Below are 23325 nucleotides of genomic sequence, written 5' to 3' on the forward strand. Positions count from 1 at the left end.
CTCTTTTTAAAACTGTACCTGCAGGCATCAGATCTCACTCCACAAGGGCCACAGCTACCTCTGCAGCTTTCCTCAGAGGGTTCCTACCAAAGATATTTTGGAAGCAGCCACTTGGAGTTCTGTGCATACCTTCTCCAAGCACTATCACCTACCATTATACTCCAAAACTAGAGCAGGCTTTGCCACTGCAGTCTTGCAGGGCATCCTGGCTCCTCCTAGTTCCACCTAGTGCCTACCACCCCTTTTTTAGCTTTGGGATTCTACCCATCTGTTATGACTGCAGCTGTATGCACGATGAACATAGTACAGTTTTGTACCTACCATAAATGTAGATGTTTGAGTGCTCCTACAGCTGCAGTCCAGGTTTCCCTCCCTCCTTCCCCTCTTGGGACAGGCCTATTGGCTAACACCTCCTCATACAACCTGATTGGGGTATTCTTTTATGGTGTATTTGCAACTACTGTTTTTTGATTATATTGCATTGCATTATTACATAAATTTATGTATTGCCTTCCTTCTGGGGGCACCTGACATCTGGGGCAAGAAAAACTGAAGAAAATGGCGTCGGCTGGTTCTTTTATACCCCTGTCGCACTGACGTTAGGGAAGAGGCGACGACAACCAATGTCGGACCTAGACTTTGGAATTCGGCCGACCGAGGACCCGCCTGACGACAGGAAAACCCATCTGTTATGACTGCAGCTGTAATAGCACTCTAACATCTACATTTATGGTAGGTACAAAACTGTACTTTCCACAGACAGGACTAAACCTCAAAGGAAATCTGAACAACTGCTGGTGGCATTTGCTGCAGGGGCAGAAGGGAAGGCCATTTCAAAGCAAACCATTTCTAAATGGATAGGCCATTGCATTCATTTCTGCTATAAGCACCATGGAAAACCTATCCCACAGGGGATAAGACTGCACTCAACCAGGGCTGCAACTACCTCTACAGCCTTTCTCAGAGGTGTCCCTACCAGGGACATCCTAGAAGCTGCTACCTGGAGTTCTGTACATACTTTCACCAAGCATTACCAATTGCCTATTTTCTCCAAATCCAGAGCTGGTTTTGCCACTGCAGTCTTGCAGGGACTTATTCTAATGCTGTGTAAATTCCTCCTCCCATCCTTAGCTTTGGGAATCTACCCAAATGTGATGATTGCAAAAGTGAAACACGAAGAGCATAGTACAGTTGTGTACACTTAGTATAAATGTAGATGTTCGAGTGTATTCACTGTTGCAGTCCTGATTACCCTCCTTCCAGCCCCCTGACTTCTTTTGGCTATACCTCTATTCTCTTTTACTTTTACTATGCTTAAAAGCTTTTTGATGTATTTGCTTTTTTGTTGGAGGTATAACCTTGCATATTTATATTTAATTGCTCCCCATTAGGGGGCACCTGATATCTGGGGCAAGAAAAACTGATGTAATGGCGTCAGCTGCATGCTCTGTATGATGTGGATACTCTACAAAAGGGCCTTACAGAAACAGATGCTTGGTGCCAGGGCCATGGGCTCAAGCTCAATGCCAAGAAATGTAATGTTATCCCCTTTGGGAAAAATCATGTATCCATGAATTACCATATAGGTGGCAGTACACTAAACACAGAAAGTGTGATAAGAGACTTAGGGACACAGGTGGACAGTGGTCTCACCTTCGATAACCACATCGCCACAACAGTCAGGAAATCCTTCTATGTGGCACACCTCATCACGAAGGGCTTTTCATCCAGAAAAAAGGAGGTCATTGTCCCACTGTACTCATCCCTCATTAGACCCATTATAGAATACAACGCCCCATTTGGTATGTACCTCTCAAGACATCTGCAACAACTGGAACGGCCTCAGAAATACCTCACTAAAAGAATCACAGGCCTAAAGCAGATGCCCTACGCTGACCGCCTTAAACTCCAGCTATACTCTGTCGCATATCGTCTACTCTGAGGCGATCTCTGCTTAACATACAAGGCCATGTCAAACCCAAAGCTGTTGGACATGCTACACTTAAAGAAATCCCAATCCCTCAGAGCTACACGCTCCAGGGATCTAAACCTCTTCATCACAATAAACAAAACATGCTGGAGGGATAGGTTCCTGACCCAGAGACTCCCCAGACTCTGGAATAGATTGTCCATACATGTCAAGCAGAGTGCCTCTTTGGACCTCTTCAAGAGGAACCTTGATTGGATGGGGGAAAGGAAATTCACCCCAGGGATCACGTCAGTCGCCCTGCTAGACAGGGGTCCAGGAAAGTAAATAATGTGGGAAGAAATAGCCAGGGAATTGTTATGGCTAGGCTTGTATAGGCCCTAGGGCTGATAGCCTAGTACCAACCTATGAACCTATATCCCTGACTACCTGACGTCATGGAAGATGAGACAGCAACTGATGCAGGACCCAAGACTTTGAAATCGGGCTGACTGAGGGCAACCTGACAGCAGATTACCCAAATGTAATGACTGCAACAGTGAATACACTCAAACATCTGCATTTATGTTAAGTGTACACAACTGCACTTTGGATATTCATTTTGTTTTTAAGAGTTGTAAAACAAGGTTGAGGAGGGAATGCGTTGAAAGCAGATTGAACAGGGTATAGTATAGGGGAGCGTGATAGGGAAGAAGCACTAGAAGAAGTTTCGTTTTTATTGGCAGCAAATTTTATTAAAAAAAAAAAGGGGTGGGGGTGGTTAGGGCAAGTGTGTCCTTGTCACTTTTTTGATATTTATGTTTTATGATTTTATGATCTATTGCGGACATCACTTGCCACGCTCCAGGCTTCTTTCTCTATTTGACCATGGAACAACTTACGAGTTCTGTATTCTTCCTCCCTCCAGACGAAAAAAAGGTTACTTTCTAGAAATCCTTTCTGTTCAAGCTGCTTCCTTGCCTCCGTTGCAGATGGGTGACCCTGCAGTAGTCCTTTCTGATTTTTCAGACCATTCATATTCTTCCTTTCCTCTGGTGTAGTCCCGTCAGCCACTATGGACCAGAGTTTAGTTACAATCCTCTGTGACCGTTGGAGTGTCTGGCATGGGAGAACATCCTTGTCAGTCTTAAAGGAAAGTGTGGGGATGGTTTCTCAATATGGCTGGGCTAATGTGCCTGTTCCTTGGTGTGATGTCCCTGCCACGAGTCAGTCTGCTTTTATGGATATTCTTGTTAAAAGAAGCAGAACATTAAACACTTGTCTTCCCCGACTGTTAATCTGGATAGAGATTTATTGGTCTATGCTCAGGGGTTAATTCAGCCTCTTGACCCTTCTCATTCTGATTATTCTGGTAAGAAAAAGGAAATTCTCCAGTTTCTGAATATTCATAGTGTGATAATCAGGGAACAGAATAGAATTTCCAAACTAATGTGGACTCATGATGGTCAAATGATAATGAATTATCAACATGTCTAGATCCCTTGAGAGTGTCTGATTGGTGGGGGTGCATCATCTGTGTGGTATGTGAAAATGTTTTGTTTATCAAAATGAACTATTGCATGTTTTCAAATTAAACACCATCTTCCTTTCACCAGTTGTTGACATTGTATAACCTAGTATAACCTAGTAGTTTATTTAAAAACTACTAAGACCACATTACATGCAAAACAGACCGGTTTCGGCCAACAAAAATCCTGGCCTCCTTCAGTGTATTACAAACAGCATGATAATAGTCAGGTCTTATATAGTGAATGAAAACATATCATTGGTTGATGAATACATATTAATTAGTGAACTCATAGGTTCATAGGTTCATAGGTTTATACTAGGCTATCTGCCCTAAGGCATTTATAAGCCTAGCCCAAATTTTTGTGGCTTACGCCACCCCTTATATGAAAAAATACTGTGCCCATTAGTTTGTTGTGCCTCTGTCCAGCAGTGACACAGAGATGATTCCCGGGGTAAACCTACGATCTCCCATCCACAGGTCTAGATTTCTCTTGAACAGTGTCAGCGAGGTGCTCTGCCTCACATGGACCGGGATTTTATTCCACAGCATAGGTGTCTCTGAGTGATAAATCTATCCCTCCAGCACATCCTATTTATATCCGTGCTAAGGTTTAAGTCGCTTGCTCTAGTGGTTTTGGTGGATTTGGATTTTTTGAGGTGGAGCATGTCCATTAATTCCGGGTTGGACATGGCCTTGTATGTCAGGCACATGTCACCTCTGAGCAGACGGTATGCGACTGAGTAGAGCTGGAGTTTCTTCAATCTGGCAGCATATGACAGATTTTGGAGTCCCTTTATCCTTTTGGTGAGGAACTTTTGGGGTCTCTCCAATTGCTGCAGATGTCGGGTGAGATACATCCCGAATGGGGCATTGTACTCATCATTGGTCTGATAAGTGAAGAGTACAGGGAACAATGACCTCACTAGATCTGGATGTGAATCCCTTCATGATCAGGTGGGCAATGTAGAAGGTCTTTCTAACCACTTTAGCAATGTGAGTGTCAAAGAAAGGCCACTGTCAACCTGGGTCCCCAGGTCCCTGATAACCTCTTCTGTGCTTAGTGGATTGCCACCTATATGGTAGCTTGGGGTTACCTTGTTTTTCCCGAAGGGTATGACTATACATTTTTGGCGTTTAACTTCAGGCCATGGCTCTGGCACCAGCTATCTGTTTCCGTGAGTCCCTTCTGAAGGATATCCGTGTCCGATGCACTTTCCACTATGGCCCAGTTTGCAGTCGCCTGCAAACTTTGTCAGCCAAAGTCCTCCCATGCTGGCCTGTACTTCAGAAGTAGATGCCAAACAATAGGGGCCAAGGACCGAGCCCTGTGGGACACCACTTGTGACCGGCTTGGAGTCTGACACAGCCAGCAACTCTAACCCTGTGGGTTCTGTCCTTAAGCCAGTTTGCAACCCATCTTGTGACATATGGGTTTACATTTAAGCTGGTAAGTTTTTCTACAATACCCGAGTGGGGTATTGTGTCGAAAGCCTTTGCAAGGTCAAGGTAGGCTGTATGGACTGCCTTTCCATCATCAATGGCCTTGGTGACTGTTTCGAAGAAGTCGACCAAGTTCAAAAGGCATGATCTTCCCTTGACAAAGCCAAACTGGGTCGGGTCCAATGTCTGCAAGTCCCCTATATCTTTGTTTATGAGCTCCATTATGATCCTCTCCATAGCTTTGCAGACTAGACTTGTTAAGCTTATGGGGCGGTAATTACCAGGGTCCGTGAGAGGCGCCTTTGTGGAGTGGGACCACAGTTGCCGTACGCCACTCCTTGGGCACGTATCCTGTGGTAAGGCTGAGATTAAACAGCTGCCTTATGTGCGGGGTTAATTCCTCATTTAGCTCGTGTAGCACACAGCCGGGGACACCATCCGGTCCCATTGATGCTGTATTTTTAGCTTTAGAGAGAGCAGCTTTCACCTGTGCATTTGAGATGTCCGGGAGGCTACACTCGGCTGGGATAGTTGTCTCTCCTTTAGGGGGGGAGAGGGTGGTGAAGTTTGCACTGAACCTGTCTGCCAGTATGTTGGCAATGTCTGTGGGTTCAGTGAATTTGGATCATTTTGGACTAATTCTGAGCATATCTGGGAGTTTCCACCCAGGTTCCTAACATAGCTGAAAAAGGCCTTATGATTGTCCTTTGAATCCATGGCAATTTTTCTCTCAAAATTGGCCTTAGTTGATTTTATGAGTGCTCGTAATTTTTTACTAATAATGATCAGGGGTGACTTCCCTTTTATGGATTTTGTTCTATCATGTAATAGCTTTCTCCTCTTATTGTAAAGTTTGTTAATGGCTGGGGTCCACCAGACTGGACGCTTGCCCTTTGTGGAAAGAGTCTTGGTTTTATTTGGGATTGCCTGATCCATGCAGTCCTGGAGGTGTTCATAGAAGGCATTTGTAAGGGCTTCCAGAACTTGGGTTGTGGTTTCCTCTGGCTCAGGGGCCTTGAAGGATACCACACCAGTCTTGAGTAGTGTGAAGTTTGCTTTAGAGAAGTTCTTCACTATGGTCTTTTGTTAGGGGTGGGGCGGGATGTGGATTTCCAGTGAGATTAGTTTATGATCAGATCTCACCAATGAGGATATACTTCGGTGTGGAGCATTTTGTCCCCATGTTTGTGACAATGAGATCTAGTATATTTTCTCCTCTCGTGGGAACAGTGACTAGCTGTTCCATGGCATTTGAATTTATGAACTCCAGGAACCGTTGGGCTAGAAAGTTAGGGCTTGAGTAATGTTCCCAGTCTATATTCGGTAGTTGAAGTCACCCAATATGATGGTGTTTGGAGATGCATTTATACCCTCCAGTGTCTTCAGGAAGTCTGTGTGGGGTTCCTGAGTTTGAGAGGGTGGCCTGTAGCATGCTACAATTTGTAGAACAGTTTTGCCTATGGTTAGTTGCACCTGGATGGTTTCCTTTGCGTTGCCACCAACCTGGAGGTGTGGGTATCCTTTATGAATATGGATACACCCCTCCTTTTGTGGTGTGGTCCGGTTTTCGGGCAGGATCGCATGATATGATGTAAAACCTAATAGTCCCGGGCTACTGTCAGGAGCCTTGAACCAGGTTTCAGTTACAGCACAGACATCGATGTTCTCCATACTGAGAAGGGCCTCGAGTGCGTGCATTTTGAGATTTAGACTTCTGGCATTGAGCAGCATTACCCTCAGTTTCTTCCCATTTTTGTTTTCTAGGGTGGTAGGTTTAGAATTTGAGCCTTGCCTAAAAAAGGCTCTATGAGGGTGGCAAGAGCCTTAGCCAATATCCGAATCCAGGGGTGACAGGTGCAAGCCGTCCCTTGGGCAGCGTGGCTTGTCAAGCAGGTCATCCCAGGCAGACAGACACTGGATCCCCTTTGAATGACACCAGACATTAAGCCAATTGTTAAAGCTGATTATCTTGTCTCTATATTGTGGCATCATTCTTGGTGAAGGAAGGATACTGCTCAGGGTTAGGGTCATACCTGCCTGGGCTACATAATCAGAGAGCTCCTCTATGTCTCTTTTCATGTAGTCCAGGGAGGTACGTCTCAGGTTCGTTCACACCAGCATGGACAATGACTGTGTCATATTTGTACTTGCCGTGGAGTGACCCGAGTGCTTGTGTTATGTGGCGGATTCTAGCGCCCGATAGGCAGCTTACTGTGACCCTCTCCTTGTTCAGCCTGGTGAGTGGGACGTCAGTGTGTCTGACTATGGAGTCACCTATGACAAGTATGTTTGATGTTGTATTTGGCCTTAAGGGCTGTGACTGCTTTGCACACTGCTTTTGTGGTTTATGTGTTGCTTGTGGGGTGTCTTGAGGTAGCAGTTGTTTGGGTGTCTGCTTTGGAGGCCTCTGCTGTTTAGGTAAATTTTTACTCAGAGCCTCCGAGTATGTCTTTGTGTGTTTGTGTTTGATTCAGTGGAGTGGTAGCATTATGTGAGGCTGGTTTTGTGGTGTGTGTAGTTGCCTTCTCCTCCTGTCTGGTCTTGCCAGTCCTGAGTTGAGAGAGCTCAGCCTCCAGTTTGGCTAAATAGCTATATTTATAAATAAACCATATGGACTTAAAAAAATCTATTTGAGAATTCAATCATAAATATTCATTAAGTCCTGGATTAAATAAAGCCCCAAGTTTTGTGATCCATTTTTTCTCCCTAGCATCTAATTTCTTGTGCCAGCCAGATTTATGAGTTCGATCACCAATAAGTTTATCTATGATAATGAAATGGAATTGAGCTGTTGGATGTGAGAGTGTGTGTTTATATAAAGCATTGGTAGTTCTTTTGCATTTAATATCACTTAGGTGTTCAGACATACGTAGCCTGAAAGGTCTAGAAGTCTGACCTATGTAAAATGCATGGCAACTACAACAAGCCATATAAATAGCCCGATCTGTATTACAGTTGGCAAAGAAGCGAATATCAAAAACAATGCTACTGTTTCTACTAGTGAATTCCTTGGACTTTAGAATGTGTTTACAATTGACACAGTGTCCACAGGGAAAACATCCAATCAATCTATCACCCAAAATAGTAGTTTGATATAACACGGGTAGTCTAGACTCAGAATGATGTTTATAATGATTGAAATATCCAGCTAGATTCTTTCCTTTACGGAAAGAAAAAGAACATGTATTCGGAATGAATGGTTGAATCTTATTGTCAGCTTTAAGTATGTTCCAATTGTCTTTAATGATATTCATAAATCTATTAGTATTTCTGCCAAACGTAGTGGTAAACCGTAATATATTGGACGATGATGATTTGTTTTTGTTTTTGTATATCAATAAATTATCTCTGTCCAAACCCAAGGCATAGTTCTGGGCCATAGTGACATATCCTGAGCTGTAGCCTCTATTCATAAATCTATTGTGTAAATCATGAGCATAATGTTTAAAACTAGCATCATCTGAGCAATTACGTCTTATTCTAAGAAATTGTGATTTTGGAATGTTTTTGGCTATATGTTTTGGATGAAAGCTGGAGGCATGGAGTAAAGTATTATATTGTGGGAATTTTCGATAAACTTCAGTTTTGAGGGTATCATCCTCATTTTTTGTGACCAGAACATCCAAAAACGTGATGGATTTTTGGTCATAGGTAATGGTAAACTGAATTCCCCATTTGTTGTCATTTAGATACTCCATAAATTCCTGGAGATATCCAATATCTGATCTCCATACCATCCAGCAGTCATCCAAATATCTCCACCAAATGTCAATATCAGGCAGAAACAAGTTATGAGTATCATCATAAATCATGATTTCCTCTATGTAAGCCATGAAGAGATCAGCATATATGGGGGCAAAAGAAGCCCCCATTGCTGTACCCTTGATCTGTAAATAACATTCCTGATCATAGAAGAAGACGTTTTTAGTTAATACATGCTCAGTTAGATTTATTAGAAAAGTGTTAAAACCAGGTTGATACAGGTTAGATTTGTAAAGCCAATACTCAATGGCATCAAGACCAGCCCAATGGGGGATGTTAGTATATAATGAGCTGACATCCAATGTGCATAGCCACCAATCCTGTTCTAATTGCATATCATTAGCTATGCTCAAAAATTGTGTCGTGTCCTGTATTCTAGATCTAACCCAAGGTAAAAGTGGTTTTAAATACCTGGTCAAAAATTCTGAGAGCGTAAGTGATCCTATGCCCGACACTATTGGCCTGCCTGGTGGATGTAAAGGATCTTTGTGTATCTTAGGCAGAAAATAAATAAATTGTCTGGCCGGGTCAGTGATGGTTAGGTGTCTTAATGTTTTATCTGTAATAATCCCATTATCAACCGCAGAATGTAGAAAATCATTGATTTGTTCAGTAAATACTGGTGTGGGATCAAGAGGCATTTTATTATAGTATCGGGCATCACCCAATTGTCGGTGTGCCTCAATATCATAATAGCTGCAATCCATAACCACCACTGCCCCACCTTTGTCAGCATGAAGAATTACCAATTCCTTATTTCTAACTAATTCATCTAAGCTAGATATGTCACTTTCAGTCATATTATTGGGCATTGGTTGTAAGGAATTATGCTGAAAATGTAAGTCACTCAGTACATTGCGTAAAGAAAGACCAACAGAGGGATGCATAGGAGGTGTAAATGATGAAGCATGATATCTGAAAACATCCATGTGTTGCTGTTCTTCATCCCCCTTGTCCTGAAAAAACAATTTAAGGTTAATAAGTCTGCAAAAAGAAAATAAATCTTGTGCAAAATTATCTTCAGGAACAAAAAAACCCGGGATAAAAGATAATCCTTTATTTAGTAAAGATATTTGTTCGGATGTTAATACAGTATTAGAGATGTTACAAACATTATCTACTTGTTCGTTAATACTTCCATCAAATTTTGGAGACTTGTAACCCTTTTTGTGTTTCCTGCCACCCCTCCTACCCCCCCTGTTGGGCCTAAAGGGATTGTATAATTACTACGTTTGGGCGTAGGGAACCCCATGGTGTGTTGTGTATCAGTGTCAGTTCCTGATGAAGTGTCATAATCAGTGGAATCAATGATATTTCCACGTCCTTTTAAAATGGAACGTGGACGTTTCCTTTTGGAACTGGATGTATTACTGTTCCCTGCATTTTGGAATCTGACATGTCTAATCTGTTTAAATGGTTGTCCTTTCTGATAATCAGACAAATCCCGTGCAAATTTTTTAAGTTTCCTTTCCTTAAGGCTAGTGTCAAAATTCAACAAATCAGAGCTGAGTTTGGATAGTAATGGAGGAAAAAAGCTATCCTGTTGGTATTGGTTGCAATCCTCAATAAGTTGTAACACCTTAGAGTTTTCTTTGTCAATAATCCTGGTATAATAATTGGACAGAGAATGGACAAACTTCATAGAACATTCTTCTTGAATGGATAACCATTCTGTAGTAAGAATTTCATCGGGATCTGCCACCAGTGGCTGAATCTTGACCCTCAGACCCCTAGGACAAATGTCCTTGGCCAAATAAGCTTTCAATAGTTTGTGGTGCCAAACATCAGATCTCGGTGATCTCATATTTTTATTAAGATCATCAAATGATTTTTGACATAACTGTTCTGGCTTCAAAGGATTGGAATTAGAAGAGCCATCAGTGCCCAAACCAATACCAAAAAGTGCCAGATCATCTTTGTCCGAAGATAAATCCAAGAATATTTTGTTTAAATCCATCATAAAAAATGATCAAAGATGTGATATAACACTATTATAATAAAGAGCAACCACGCCCTGTGTCAAAGCCAACAGATGATAATATTTAAACAATAATGGACAGAATATAGTTTGTGCAAAAACATGCACATTGAAGCCACGTTAGACACAGGACAATAATGGTATAGTATGAACAAAATACTCTGCCCCTTATATGTCTGACATAGATCCGAAGTAAGGCACCTCAAATTAAAAGAATAATACCTGACTTTATATTTGAAATGTCCAAAGAGCAAAAATCAGAAACAGTGGTGGTCAGATCCCAGATGATGTCCTATGCTAAGTGTTGAAAAAGATTATAAAGGATTATATATACCTAATATGACAATCAACATAATATGTTATTAATATTAAAAATGGTGTTGAAAAATATTTATGATTCTCATAAAGGTCCAGTAATTAGTGTCAGAAAGCCTACAAATGATGCCCAACTAGCATAGTCTATATATAAAAACTTATTCCTATATCAAATAATATTCAGTCAATAAACTAAACCCTGGTCTGAAATCTGAGTACAATGTTAAAACTAAACACTGGAAATGACACTTTAGAACTAGATCTTATAAACCATATATATGGTTGTCTATAATACACAAAATGTAAACTAAGTCATCAGCCACAAATGTGCATAAATAGTGTCAAAATTGGTGATATAGTACTATGCTTAGTATAATCCTGAATTAACAATTATGAAAGCCACTGTTTGCTCCCTCAAAAGTTATTAAATAAGATATCCACCAAATTCAATATGATTTGTCACAGAAAGCAGTGATAAGTTCAAAACATCATGAAAAAGAATATTGTTATGGCGTGTATACACTGCTATTATTGTGAACAAATGTCCAGCAACCTAATAGTTCACTCCATTCATTTAAAGAATAGTATAAAGTTCACAATAACCATAGAAAATCTGTCTTAGTTCTATAAATCATTATCGTAGCTTCCCTCAGCTCGTCGATGAATTCAAAAGACGATATCCTGTTCGCAATCAGAAAGGTTGACGATACGTAGAAAAACACAGTTCCATTCATAGGATACATATATATATGCCCTCCAAAATGCAATCGAAATTAAGCAATCCGTTCTAAATCAAAAAAAGCCCATAAGAAGTTCTGAAAGTTGTTTTGCTGAAATACAACTTTAGCAAAACATAAACACTGCTTCTGATATGAAAATATAATATTTAGGTGGTATATGTTAAAGGTAAACGCTTGTAAGTAGTTGTCCATGTAATCCAATGCAGCGTATTCACTTGTAAGCATACGCCTTGGAAGTGTATGAACACGCTTGAATGTCCAACGTATAGAGAACTTAACAGTCAGTGCAAAAAACAATTGTAGTTGTCCAAACAAATCATACACACAATCCAAAAGCGCGTATTGCGATAACAGTTCACCCAAAGTAATATTATTGCCAACCCTTTAAATCCAACACGCACATGCAATTGCGACATATGCTCAATTCCGTGGTAACAAACATTGACGTTAAATCACTGATGTTGCACCAAAAGATATTCAGTACCTGTTCATGACACATAGACGACTTTTAAAATGAGAAAAAATCCTCGGAAACTTGGCAAAAATGATATAATAAGTAAATATCAACCATGTAGAAAACGGCAAACACGCCAACACAGCACACCATGAGGTCCCCAGCAGGAAATTCAACAACGTGTATCCCAAATAAAGTTCCCCTGCACGCGGGAGGTTGCACGGCAAAAAAATCGAACCTGATTCAAAAAATTCAAGCCAGCAACAAGTGAGCCATGTTTCAGTAGTTTATTTAAAAACTACTAAGACCACATTACATGCAAAACAGACCGGTTTCGGCCAACAAAAATCCTGGCCTTCTTCAGTGTATTACAAACAGCATGATAATAGTCAGGTCTTATATAGTGAATGAAAACATATCATTGGTTGAATACACTGAAGAAGGCCAGGATTTTTGTTGGCCGAAGCCGGTCTGTTTTGCATGTAATGTGGTCTTAGTAGTTTTTAAATAAACTACTGGAACATGGCTCACTTGTTGCTGGCTTGAATTTTTTGAATCAGGTTCGATTTTTTTGCCGTGCAACCTCCCGCGTGCAGGGGAACTTTATTTGGGATAGACATTGTATAACCCCATGTTGGAGCAATTGCAAGTCAGTAAAAAGAATAACACCAAGTTTACAGTCATCTGTAGACTTGGCCATAGACCAGGAATGCTTGTCTGAAGGTCTGAGTAGCCAATGCCAGATAGGAGAGAGCCCAACATGGAGCCCTGTGGTACACCAGTGGTAACTGCTTTGATTTTCTAAATGGCACCTGCGACTCTTTCCAAATGAGTAGTCAGACAATCCGTTGGCTATCCACAGCATAACATACGGATTTACATTTGATTTACAAGTTTGTCAATCATGCCAGCATGTGGAATAGTGTCAGAGGCCTTAGCCAGGTGCAGATATACAGTATGTACTGCGTAACTGATATCCACTGCATTTGTTAGTATTCAAAGAAATGAATATGGTTAGAGGCAGAGCTTTCTATTAACAAAGCTGAATTGACAATGGTCCAGGGTTAAGAGATTTTCCATGTCGAAATTAATGAGTTCTGAGATAATATACTCTACAGCTTTACATATAAGGCTATTGAGACTAATGTGTCTATTGTTACCAGGGTCTCTGGTACGGCTACCCTCTGCTTTCCAAGTTTCTTTAATGTAACCACTGAAGAGTCTTGGATCAAAGATGTGCTGTGGTTGACGTAGGTCATATTTTGCACTGATAATCAAGCTACCTGGTATATTATCATGGCCCATGGATAAAGTGTTTGTAGATTTTTGAGAGAGCTGAGAGAATTTGTTTAATTAAAGGAGGTGTCTGATGTTGTGGAATAGCTATAAATGTGGGTTGAGCAAAATTTGCAGTAAATTCGTCATCTAGGATATTAGCTGTTTTCTCCTTGCTCAGTAGTGTGCAGCATTGTTATACAGTAGCTCCAATCATTGTGTGTTCTTAATTTCCTGGTAATAGTTTAAGGTTTGTAGTTTGTGGTTTTAGTGGCTCTTTTAAATTCGTACTCAGCTGACCTTCCTAATGGTTCCCTTAAGCTCTTTACTAGTTTGTGTTCTGTTATGGTAGATGGAATTAGACCTAAGCATTAAATTTATTTCTCTTATTTAATTTGTTTATATGGATATTCCAACACAGGGGCTTGATTTAAAATGTTCTTGTATTTGGTGCAGATAAGTCCCTCTTAAACAGTTGTACTGTAAAGTAGAAATTTGAGACCTAGGCATCAACTTTAGCAGTGGGATCAATTAAAGGATTACAGCAGAATTTTTATTTAGTTCATCATGTAACTGAAGAAGGTTTGCTTTTGAGAAGTCCACGAAGGCAGAAGTATTTACAGTTTAAGTTCCACCAGTTTAATGAGAAACGGCCATTAATTTATGGTTTAATTTAACAAGGCAAGATAATACATATGGAGATGTGCAAGAAGTGGGCATGTTTGTGAGTACTTGCTCAAAGATATGTTAACTGTTTGTTAAAAAAAAAAAAAAAAAAAAAAAAGTAAAAAAGTATTTATAATGTTAAGGAAACTGTGGACATGCCAACCCTTGGCAGTGAAGGTCAGCCAGTTTTTTGATGGATATTAGAAAGGTGTTGGCCTAATGGGGCGTTCATCTAATGTGTTAAGATAGCTACTTTGGTTAGAAGGGGATGCAGAGCATGATGATTTTCATGTTTCACTGTTGCAGTCCGCACATTTGGGTTATCTAGCCAGGGGTAGCCCTCGGTCGCCCCGAATACCAGAGGCTTAGTATTTCTGTGTTGGTTGCTGTCGCTCCAGGACTGACGTCAGGTCGTCAGTGGTATAAAATCAGGCAGCCAACGCCATTACATCAGTCTTTCTTGCCAAGGAGCCCGAAGCAGAAGCAGTTTGCACGAGTGCTGGTTGGCCGCTACCTGAGTTTTCATTTCCGAATTGAAGTTGAAGTCTTCTAAAGCTAAGTACCCCATTGGGGATACTTTTTTTCTTGCTCTAACCGATGTCAGAAAAAGTTAACAATTGTTTTGCCTTTGGAAAGCAAATATCACGCCAAGACTTCCATTCTTACTGCGTCACCTGTTTAGGCCCAGACCATGACGTCCCCCGCTGTCGCTTTTGTGCTTTGTTCATCACTAGAACTATGTTGTCGGGCCCTTATTGTAGCTAGATTTTTTCGTTCTGTCCTCTAATTCCGATATGGCTTTGGTAAGCCATCCGACTACCGATCTTCCAAAAAAATATAAGGATAAAGACAGAGATAAACCACACAGGTCTAAAACTGCCGATGATGCTTCCGCTAAGCTAGCCGTCAGTTCTCTGGTCCTCAGTGAGGACGTTTCATAGCCCCTAATGCCCTCTTCTGTGGATTCACAGGCCGCTACCGAGACCCTTTCGGAGTCAGGTATGCCGCGAGACTCTTTGATTAAGGATCCTGGGATGTCTCTACCTTGGATGGGTCCAGAGCCACTGAGCAGGCACCAGCTTCCGAGGAAGTACTTCGCACAACCTATACTCGACACAAACCGACTTCTTTCGTGTCTTCAGTTCTTTCTAAAACTACCAAGCTTCTTAGGCCCCGGGTACGAAACACCCCCAAAAAAACAACAACCCAAGCTCAGGCACCTGCTTCCTTGCCTCAATCTCAAATGCTTAAAATGGCGGAAGACCTTATTATGCTTATTGGGGGACGCCAGGCTACCCCTTCCTAAAGAAAGAGACTTGTCCCCAGTAGTGTTATCTGAACAGCAGTCAGATGACTCTGATGCATCTGAATATGAAGACATTTAACCCCTCTCTGCTTATGAAGATTCTGATGCAGAGGAATTCATTCCTTCTGCCTCTCCACACGAGGATTTTTCATTTGAGGAAACCCTTCATACTAAAGGGAGCATTTTCAATGGGAATGTCAAGACTATCCTCAGTCAGAAAAGAGATTCTGGGAATTCTTAGATTTACCACAGCACAGACCTTTGGCCATTCCTCCTGTCCTGGATGTTGTGGATGATGTTTTTATGGAATCCAGTTTGACTCCTGACACCCTTCCTCCTGCTCCCAGAAAACCTGACTGGTATTAGAGTCACTGACTCTCTCAAATTTCTTTTCAAAAATCCTACTGCTGACCCAGAGGTAATCTCTCAAGGACCTAAAGGAATTAAAGCAACTTCAGCTAAGAATCCCACCCCCTCAGATAGGGATTCCCGAGCTTTAGACAGATGGGGTAAAAAAGTATACACCTCTGCTACTCTTGCTATGACTATGAGAGCATTAAATTGCCAGTTCCACATGCTGAAATAGTAGCATACCCTGGAACTCCTCAAACAAAAAATATCTTCCTTTCCTGTTTGTGCAGAAAATATAGAATTACAAGAGCTAATGCATTCTGCAAGTGAAGTAACTAAGCACACCTTGCAATGTGGCTTTGATGCTCTAGAAGCATCTTGCAGGCCAGCAGTCACTGGTTCTGTCCTTAGGCATGCTTGGCTTAAGGAACAGACTTTGCCAGACCATGTCAAATCCAAATTATTGGACGCACTATTGAACAAAGACAACTTATTTGGCACCAAGGCAGAAGACGTCTTAAAAAGATGGAAGAAAAAGCTAAATCTAGCTAAATCTATGCAGACAGTTAGACTTCTCACAGGTCCAGCCTACGGGGTTCAGTAGGCATTGCCCCTCCAAGCACTGATCCTTTCCTGCCCCCTCCAGGCTAGCTCAGCCCAGACCCAGGGGAAGCAGACCCCCTCCTAACAGCAGCCTCAGGGAATGCAGAGATCTAAGCAATGGAGTTCCTCCTCTTCAAAAACAGGGAGTGCAAAGCCACCCCCTTATGGTAAGAACTCTCAATGACTTTACACTTCCACCCCTTACTTCTGCCCACCTGCTTGTGCCCCTAGGAGGAAAATGCCCACCTGCTTGTGCCCCTAGGAGGAAAACTCTCCTTCCACGCAAGCAACTGGGCCACTATTACCAACGACTGATTGGTCTTCAGCATAGTGTCCCAGGGATACAAATTTTATTTCCACACTCCGCCAACCCCAAAAGGGTTCCCAGATCTTCCTCCAGCCCAGTGGGCAGAGGCCAAAAAGCAAGTCCTTTCCCTGCTCTCCATGAGAGCAATACAGCATGTTCCTGCAGAACGGATAGGACAAGGTTTCTACTCCAGACTCTTCCTGATGCCCAGAAATGAAGACACATGGTGCCCCATCCTTGATCTATCCATTTTAAACACCTTTCTGGTGATACCAAAATTCAAAATGCTCACCATCCGGCAGCTTTTACCAATGCTTTCCAAAGATGCTTGGTTAACCACCCTAGATCTAAAAGAAGCCTACATACACATCCCAATCAGGGAATCATGCAGGAAATACCTATGTTTCAGGGCAGGATCAATGCACTTTCAGTTCTCTGCACTTCCCTTTGGCTTATCCACTGTTACCAGAGTTTTCACAAAATGCCTGGCTCCCGCCATTGCTTTTTGCAGACAAAGAAATACTCATTTACCCATACTTAGACGATTGTCTGATTCAGGCAGACAGTCAGAAAATGCTATTACAGCACCTGACTTGTACAGGACCTACTGATCTTCCTGGTGTATACTATCAATGAAAAAAAATCAGAACTAGTCCCCACACAACAATATTGTATTCTTGGAAGCAAGCCTGTACACAGCATCCCAGATGGCATTCCTTACTGCAGGAAAACAAGCCTACCTGACAGGATACTTTTCTCATGTAGCCCCCAGAACCCAGTTAACTGCAAGGAAAATCCTGCAAGCTTTAGGGTTCATGGCTTCCTACATCCTACTCCTCCCATACGCCAGACTGCATATGAGAAAACAATAATGATATCTAAAAAGCCTTTGGTGTTAACACTCTCAAGACCTGGCAACTCTCATACCAATGATACTTTGTCTAAGGAAAGCTTTTCTTTGCTGGGCAGCAGCTTGCAACCACAACAAGGGACTTCCGTTCTCACAACCTCACGCCGCCTGGACCCTCACCACAGATGCATCAGACTATGCCTGGGGTGCACACCTGGACGGCAGGTGCATTCAGGGCCATTGGAGCCCAAATCAAATACATCTGCACATCAACCAAAAAGAGATGTTAGCTGTTCAACATGCCCTGACAACAAACGAAAAAGTCTCCGGCACAATAAAGGTTATCCTTCTATTGGTAAAGCAGGCAGGGTACCAAATAACTTTAATCCAAAACTCACTTCATTAGAAACAAAGTCCATAACACAGTAGCCAGGATCGATTAAAGCTTTTGATCTCCTTTTAGCGACTTCATCAGAATAATTTATGTAACTCAAATGTGCTTTTATACACTCACCATATTCATTAATTAACAATCAAAATACTGAACACTAATCAGCCTTAAAGCCATAGCCCTTCTAAAAAATGTTGTTGATAGATGGATTTCATATAAAAGGTAGTGTTCATTTAAAAGACACACTTAATAAGATGTTAATTCCTAGAACATTAACCTTCCTTCCCATAAAAAAAAACAAAAACAAAAACAGGACCAAAACAGAAACAAACAGCATATGTATCAGTCACAGGCTGAGTTTTCTTTTCTAAAAGTTTGCATTGGACCTATGAACTATAATTTCCAATCATCTAAATCAGGGGAACCTAAAACTCTTGAGTGCAAAAATATCAGTTAAAATGGAACCTGTTATATTCAATAATAATATCATAATATCATAATATTCAACGGAACTACCGAGCCATCAATTGATTAAGCATATAAAAGTAAACAATACATAATACTCATAGTTATGAATGCTTAAACAATATTTATATAATTAAATTCATAAATATATTAGTATTTAATAAATATTAAATATATGGATTATATAAATAAATAACTATAAATATGTAAATATATCAATATATAAAAAATATAATCATAAATACATAAATATATAATAAGTATACCACTGTATAATGGTATACTATTTTCTGATATATATATTTTTTATCCATGTAGTATTTTAATATTGGTATGTATATATTTATATATTTATACAGTGGTATACTTATTATATATTTATGTATTTATGATTATATTTTTTATATATTCATATATTTACATATTTATAGTTATTTATTTATATAATCCATATATTTAATATTTATTAAATACTAATATATTTATGAATTTAATTATATAAATATTGTTTAAGCATTCATAACTATGAGTATTATGTATTGTTTACTTTTATATGCTTAATCAATTGATGGCTCGGTAGTTCCGTTGAATATTATGATATTATGATGTTATTATTGAATATAACAGGTTCCATTTTAACTGATATTTTTGCACTCGAGTTTTAGGTTCCCCTGATTTAGATGATTGGAAATTATAGTTCATAGGTCCCTTATAAGTTCTCAGCTATAGGTTATTTATGGGTTTGTTTAGGAATGTATAGGAACTTAGACCCATTAGGTAGTATTATGAGACTTTGTACCTGTATCTTAATGCAGAAAACTTTAGAAAAACTCAGCCTGTGACTTTATATATGCTGTTTGTTTCTGTTTTTGTATTTTGTCCTGTTTTTGTTTTTATGGGAAGGTTAATGTAGGAATTAACATCTTATATTAAGTGTGTCTTTAAATGAACACTACCTTTATATGAACCATCTATTAACATTTTTAGAAGATTAGTGTTCAATAGAAGGATAACCTATCTGTTGGTGTTCTGCTTTTGATGCCCTGACAACATTCAGACCCCTATTCTCCCCAGGGCCTCTACTGATCAAAACAGACAACACCACAGTGATATGGTATATCAACAAGCAGGGAGGGACTCTCTCTTATCCTCTCTGCAGGCTTGCTATGACCCTTTGGCACACGGCCTCAGCCATGCAACTACACCTGCTAGCACAATTCTTGCCAGGCTGTCTAAACTCTCTGGCAGACATCTTAAGCAAAAACTTGGTAGACTACAGAACCTTCACCCTTGTAACCCAGAAATGGGGCACCCCGAAGGTCAACCTCTTTGCCTCCCACTCCAATCATCAGCTCAGAAAATTCTGCACCAGGGAACCTCACAGCAAGGCCTGGAAAGTGGATGCTCTATCCTTCCAGTGGGTAAACCTCTTGGTCTATGCATTTCCCCCACTGCCACTCATATCAAGGGTACTTCTCAAAATAAGGGAGGAAAAACCGAGGGCGATCTTGATTAACCCAGACTGGCCACTCCAGCACTGGTACCCACTGCTGCGCAGCCTGTCACTCATGCCACCTTCCTCAGATCCCAACACTCCTGACCCAGGGGAATGGAGAATTCATGCATCCCCAATTGCAGACCCTTAACCCGGAAGCCTGGCTTATTCCTTGACCACCCCTCAAGCTGCCAGCCTAACAAGTCCTAGATGTTCTACTTAAGGCCAGATGCCCCAGCACTAGGAAATCCTATGCTGACAAGTGGAAAAGGTTTTGCACCTGGATCCAGACTAAGGGAGCCGGAATGGCACAGCCTTCCCTACGTCTCATACTGGATTACCTAGCAGACTCTACTACACAGGGGTCTATCCATCTCTTCTATTAAAATTCATGCCTCTGCCATCCCTGCTCATTACAGCACAGAGCCTACTTTCTTCACACCCTCTCATCAAACAGTTCCTAAGAGAGGCTAACAAAAGGCCACCCAGAAGAGCTCCTACCCCAGCTTGGGACCTTAACTTTATGTTGGAAAAGCCCACCCTACCCCCTTTTGAACCTGCAGCTTCAGCAGAGTTAAAATTTCTCTCTTGGAAAACAGCCTTGCTTCTGGCCATCACTTCAGCTAGAAGAGTATCAGAGCTACAAGCACTCACTGCTGTAGAGCCCTTCATCATTTTCCATGCTGACAGAGTCTCACTCAGGACCAACCCATATTTCATGCTTAAAGTGGTGTCCAGCGTGGCTCTCAACCAATCCATACATTTGCCCACCTTTTTCCCTAACCCACAGAACAGGGGGGAAAGGATTCTGCACTCTGTAGATGAGCACAGACAGGTCAGATTCTATCTGGACAGGAATAAATCTTTCAGAAAAAACTGATCAGTTGCTAGTCCGCTTCGCAGCAGGAGCAGAGGGCAGGGCAATATCCAAACAATCTCCAAATGGATAGCATATTCTATCCATTTCTGCTATAGACAGCATGGGAAACCACCCCCAAAGGGGGTCAGGACACATTCCACCAGAGCAACCTCCACCTCTGCAGCCTTTCTCAGAGGGGTCCCCACCAGGGACATCCTGGAGGCTGCAACATAGACGTCTGTTCGTACCTTCGCCAAGCATTACCACTTGCCTATCTTCTCCAAATCCGGGACAGGCTTTGCCACCGCAGTCTTGCAGGGAATCCTAGCCAGCCCACAGTCTTCTTGACTGCCCCCCCCCCTTTCTTCAGCTTTGGGAATCAACCCAAATGTGACTACTATGAGTGAAACACTAAGAACATAGTACAGTTGTGTACACTTACCATAAATGAAGATGTTCAAGTGTATTCAGTGTTGCAGTCCTCATTTCTGTCCCTCCATCTCCCTTGTCTCTCTCCCCATCTCCTTACAAGGATTTTTTGGTATTTACTTTCTACTGGTGGTGTTCTTCCACCATAACCTAGCTCCCTATTTGGGGCCTCCTGACAGGGCAAGAAAAACTGATGTAATTGCATCGGCTGCCTGCTTTTATACCACTGACGACCTGATGTCAGTCCTGGAGCAACGGCAACCGAGACAGAAATACTAAGCCTCTGGTATTCGGGCCGACTGAGGGCGACACCTGGCAGGATAATCCAAATGTGATGACTGCAACAGTGAATACAATCGAACATCTACATTTATGGTAAGTGTACACAACTGTCATTTCTGTAGCTAAGTATGAGGTGGCTATTAGTCTTGTTCATGGTAATTTAGACATCTAGGAGTTCAAATGTGGGGTCCCAAGAAATTTGTCATGAGGTAATGATATCCTTGACAAATACTGATATTTCCCCACAGACCTAAAAACATGCTGGCTGTGCCCTTGCAACTCCCACTCTAGTATCACCCACCCCATCCAACCACTACCTTTCTTTCCACTCCACTAACTACCTTGATTATAGCAAGCTCAGATGCTCATAAGCCTAGTACTTATTATACAGCAGGAACTTCTTATTGTAACATTTGTTAATGTCTGTTATGTACTTCACAGATAAAGATTCAAATTGTCTACTGATGTACTATGTTCTTCATCTGTAAATATGTTGTAAGTAATTGCTATGTAAATTGTTAATCGCTATGTAATCCAATGTAACTACTGTCTGTTTATTTTAACTGTGGAGCTTTTCTCCCTGGGCCTCCGCTGAAAATGGACCTACGTCCAGTCGGACACTCCCGGTCAACAAATGTAAATAAATAAATTAAAAATAGATCTGAAGATGTGATGGACATTGTACCCAGGAAAAGAGAAAATGCTTTCATTGCACTGTAACAATGTCTGTGTAGCTACACATGTAGAGGGCAGACTCCAAACCCTTATGCTTCACTGAGACAACATTCTGTGCTATGTAACTTATAAGCAATTGTGTGGCATCTAGGTACAAAGATGTTGTTCTGTTGTACTTGGTCCTCAGTAGACCAGTCATGGAGTACAATGCCCCCTTCAGTTTGTAGCTCACCAGGCATGTGCAACACCTGGAGTGCACTCAAAATTCTTCACAAAGTGTACATGGGGTAGATAGGATGTGCTACATGGTCTGCATCAGAGTCCTATCTGTTTTACCATCTCCTACAGACTACTGGGAATTTATCTGTGGCTGGCCTACAAAGCATCTTGTTCTCCAGCTGTGATGTACCTGTGACTTGTTATACACATTTACCTATATGAGAAAATCATCATGCTTCCCGTTGATGTTCACTATAGTGCATGTCATTTATAACAAGTTAAAACAGTAGTAGTGTTATACTCTAGCCACATCCACAAAACAACTAGCATCAGGGATCTAAATTTGTCTGTAACATAATAAGACGTGGGAGGGGTAAGTAAGTTTTAGAGATTATACCCCTTCCCTTCTTTGGAACAGGCTTCCCATCCATGTGAAGCAGAGTTCTTCACCTTTCCTGCACTTGTTCAAGCATAACTTGGATCAGTGGATGAAGAATTAAAAATTTATTCCTGGTCTGATACCTGTCTCCCTTAGAAAGAGAAAGCTTGTAAATGCTTGACCACTCATACCCGGGTTATATGTCCAAGTTATATATACTTTCTGTGAAAAAAACTATGGTATCACTGTTCATTGCAATTGGGAAGCAAGGCTAAGATTAAAAAAATGCCTTTTAAGGTTGTTAACTTGGTAATTGCCTATGAACCTGTGAATGGTTTGAAGTTGCAGGAGAGCCTCACTTTCAGGCATTTTTTTTTAAGACCCCTGGCATTGACTAGAACCACATTGATGTTTTGCAAATTACACTTTGCTAGGTTGAAATCTGCATACAGACTGAGTTTGCCTAAAAAGTACTGTGTGGGCAGCAAAGGCTTTAGCCAGAATGTGAAAGCCTTGGTAAGAGAGGTGCAAAGCAGGAAGGCTTGTCTGAGATCTCATCCCAAGCCAACATAAGTTGGATCCACTTGGAATAACATCAGCTACACTGCTAGTTATTAAAGCCATTTACATTGTCTTTGAATATCTGC

At 41.2% G+C, this 23325-nt stretch overlaps 1 protein-coding gene across 1 annotated transcript in view; it reads left to right on the forward strand.

The window, feature by feature from the left end:
* The window catches only part of TTK (TTK protein kinase), a gene marked incomplete at its 5' end in the record, with an annotated part of 1887454 nt that overhangs the window by 23277 nt on the left and 1840852 nt on the right, over positions 1–23325 (forward strand).

The sequence above is a fragment of the Protopterus annectens genome, chromosome 1.part1, assembly GCF_019279795.1.
Source record: "Protopterus annectens isolate FY-2018-M chromosome 1.part1, PAN1.0, whole genome shotgun sequence".
Taxonomy (NCBI): Eukaryota; Metazoa; Chordata; order Ceratodontiformes; family Protopteridae; genus Protopterus; species Protopterus annectens.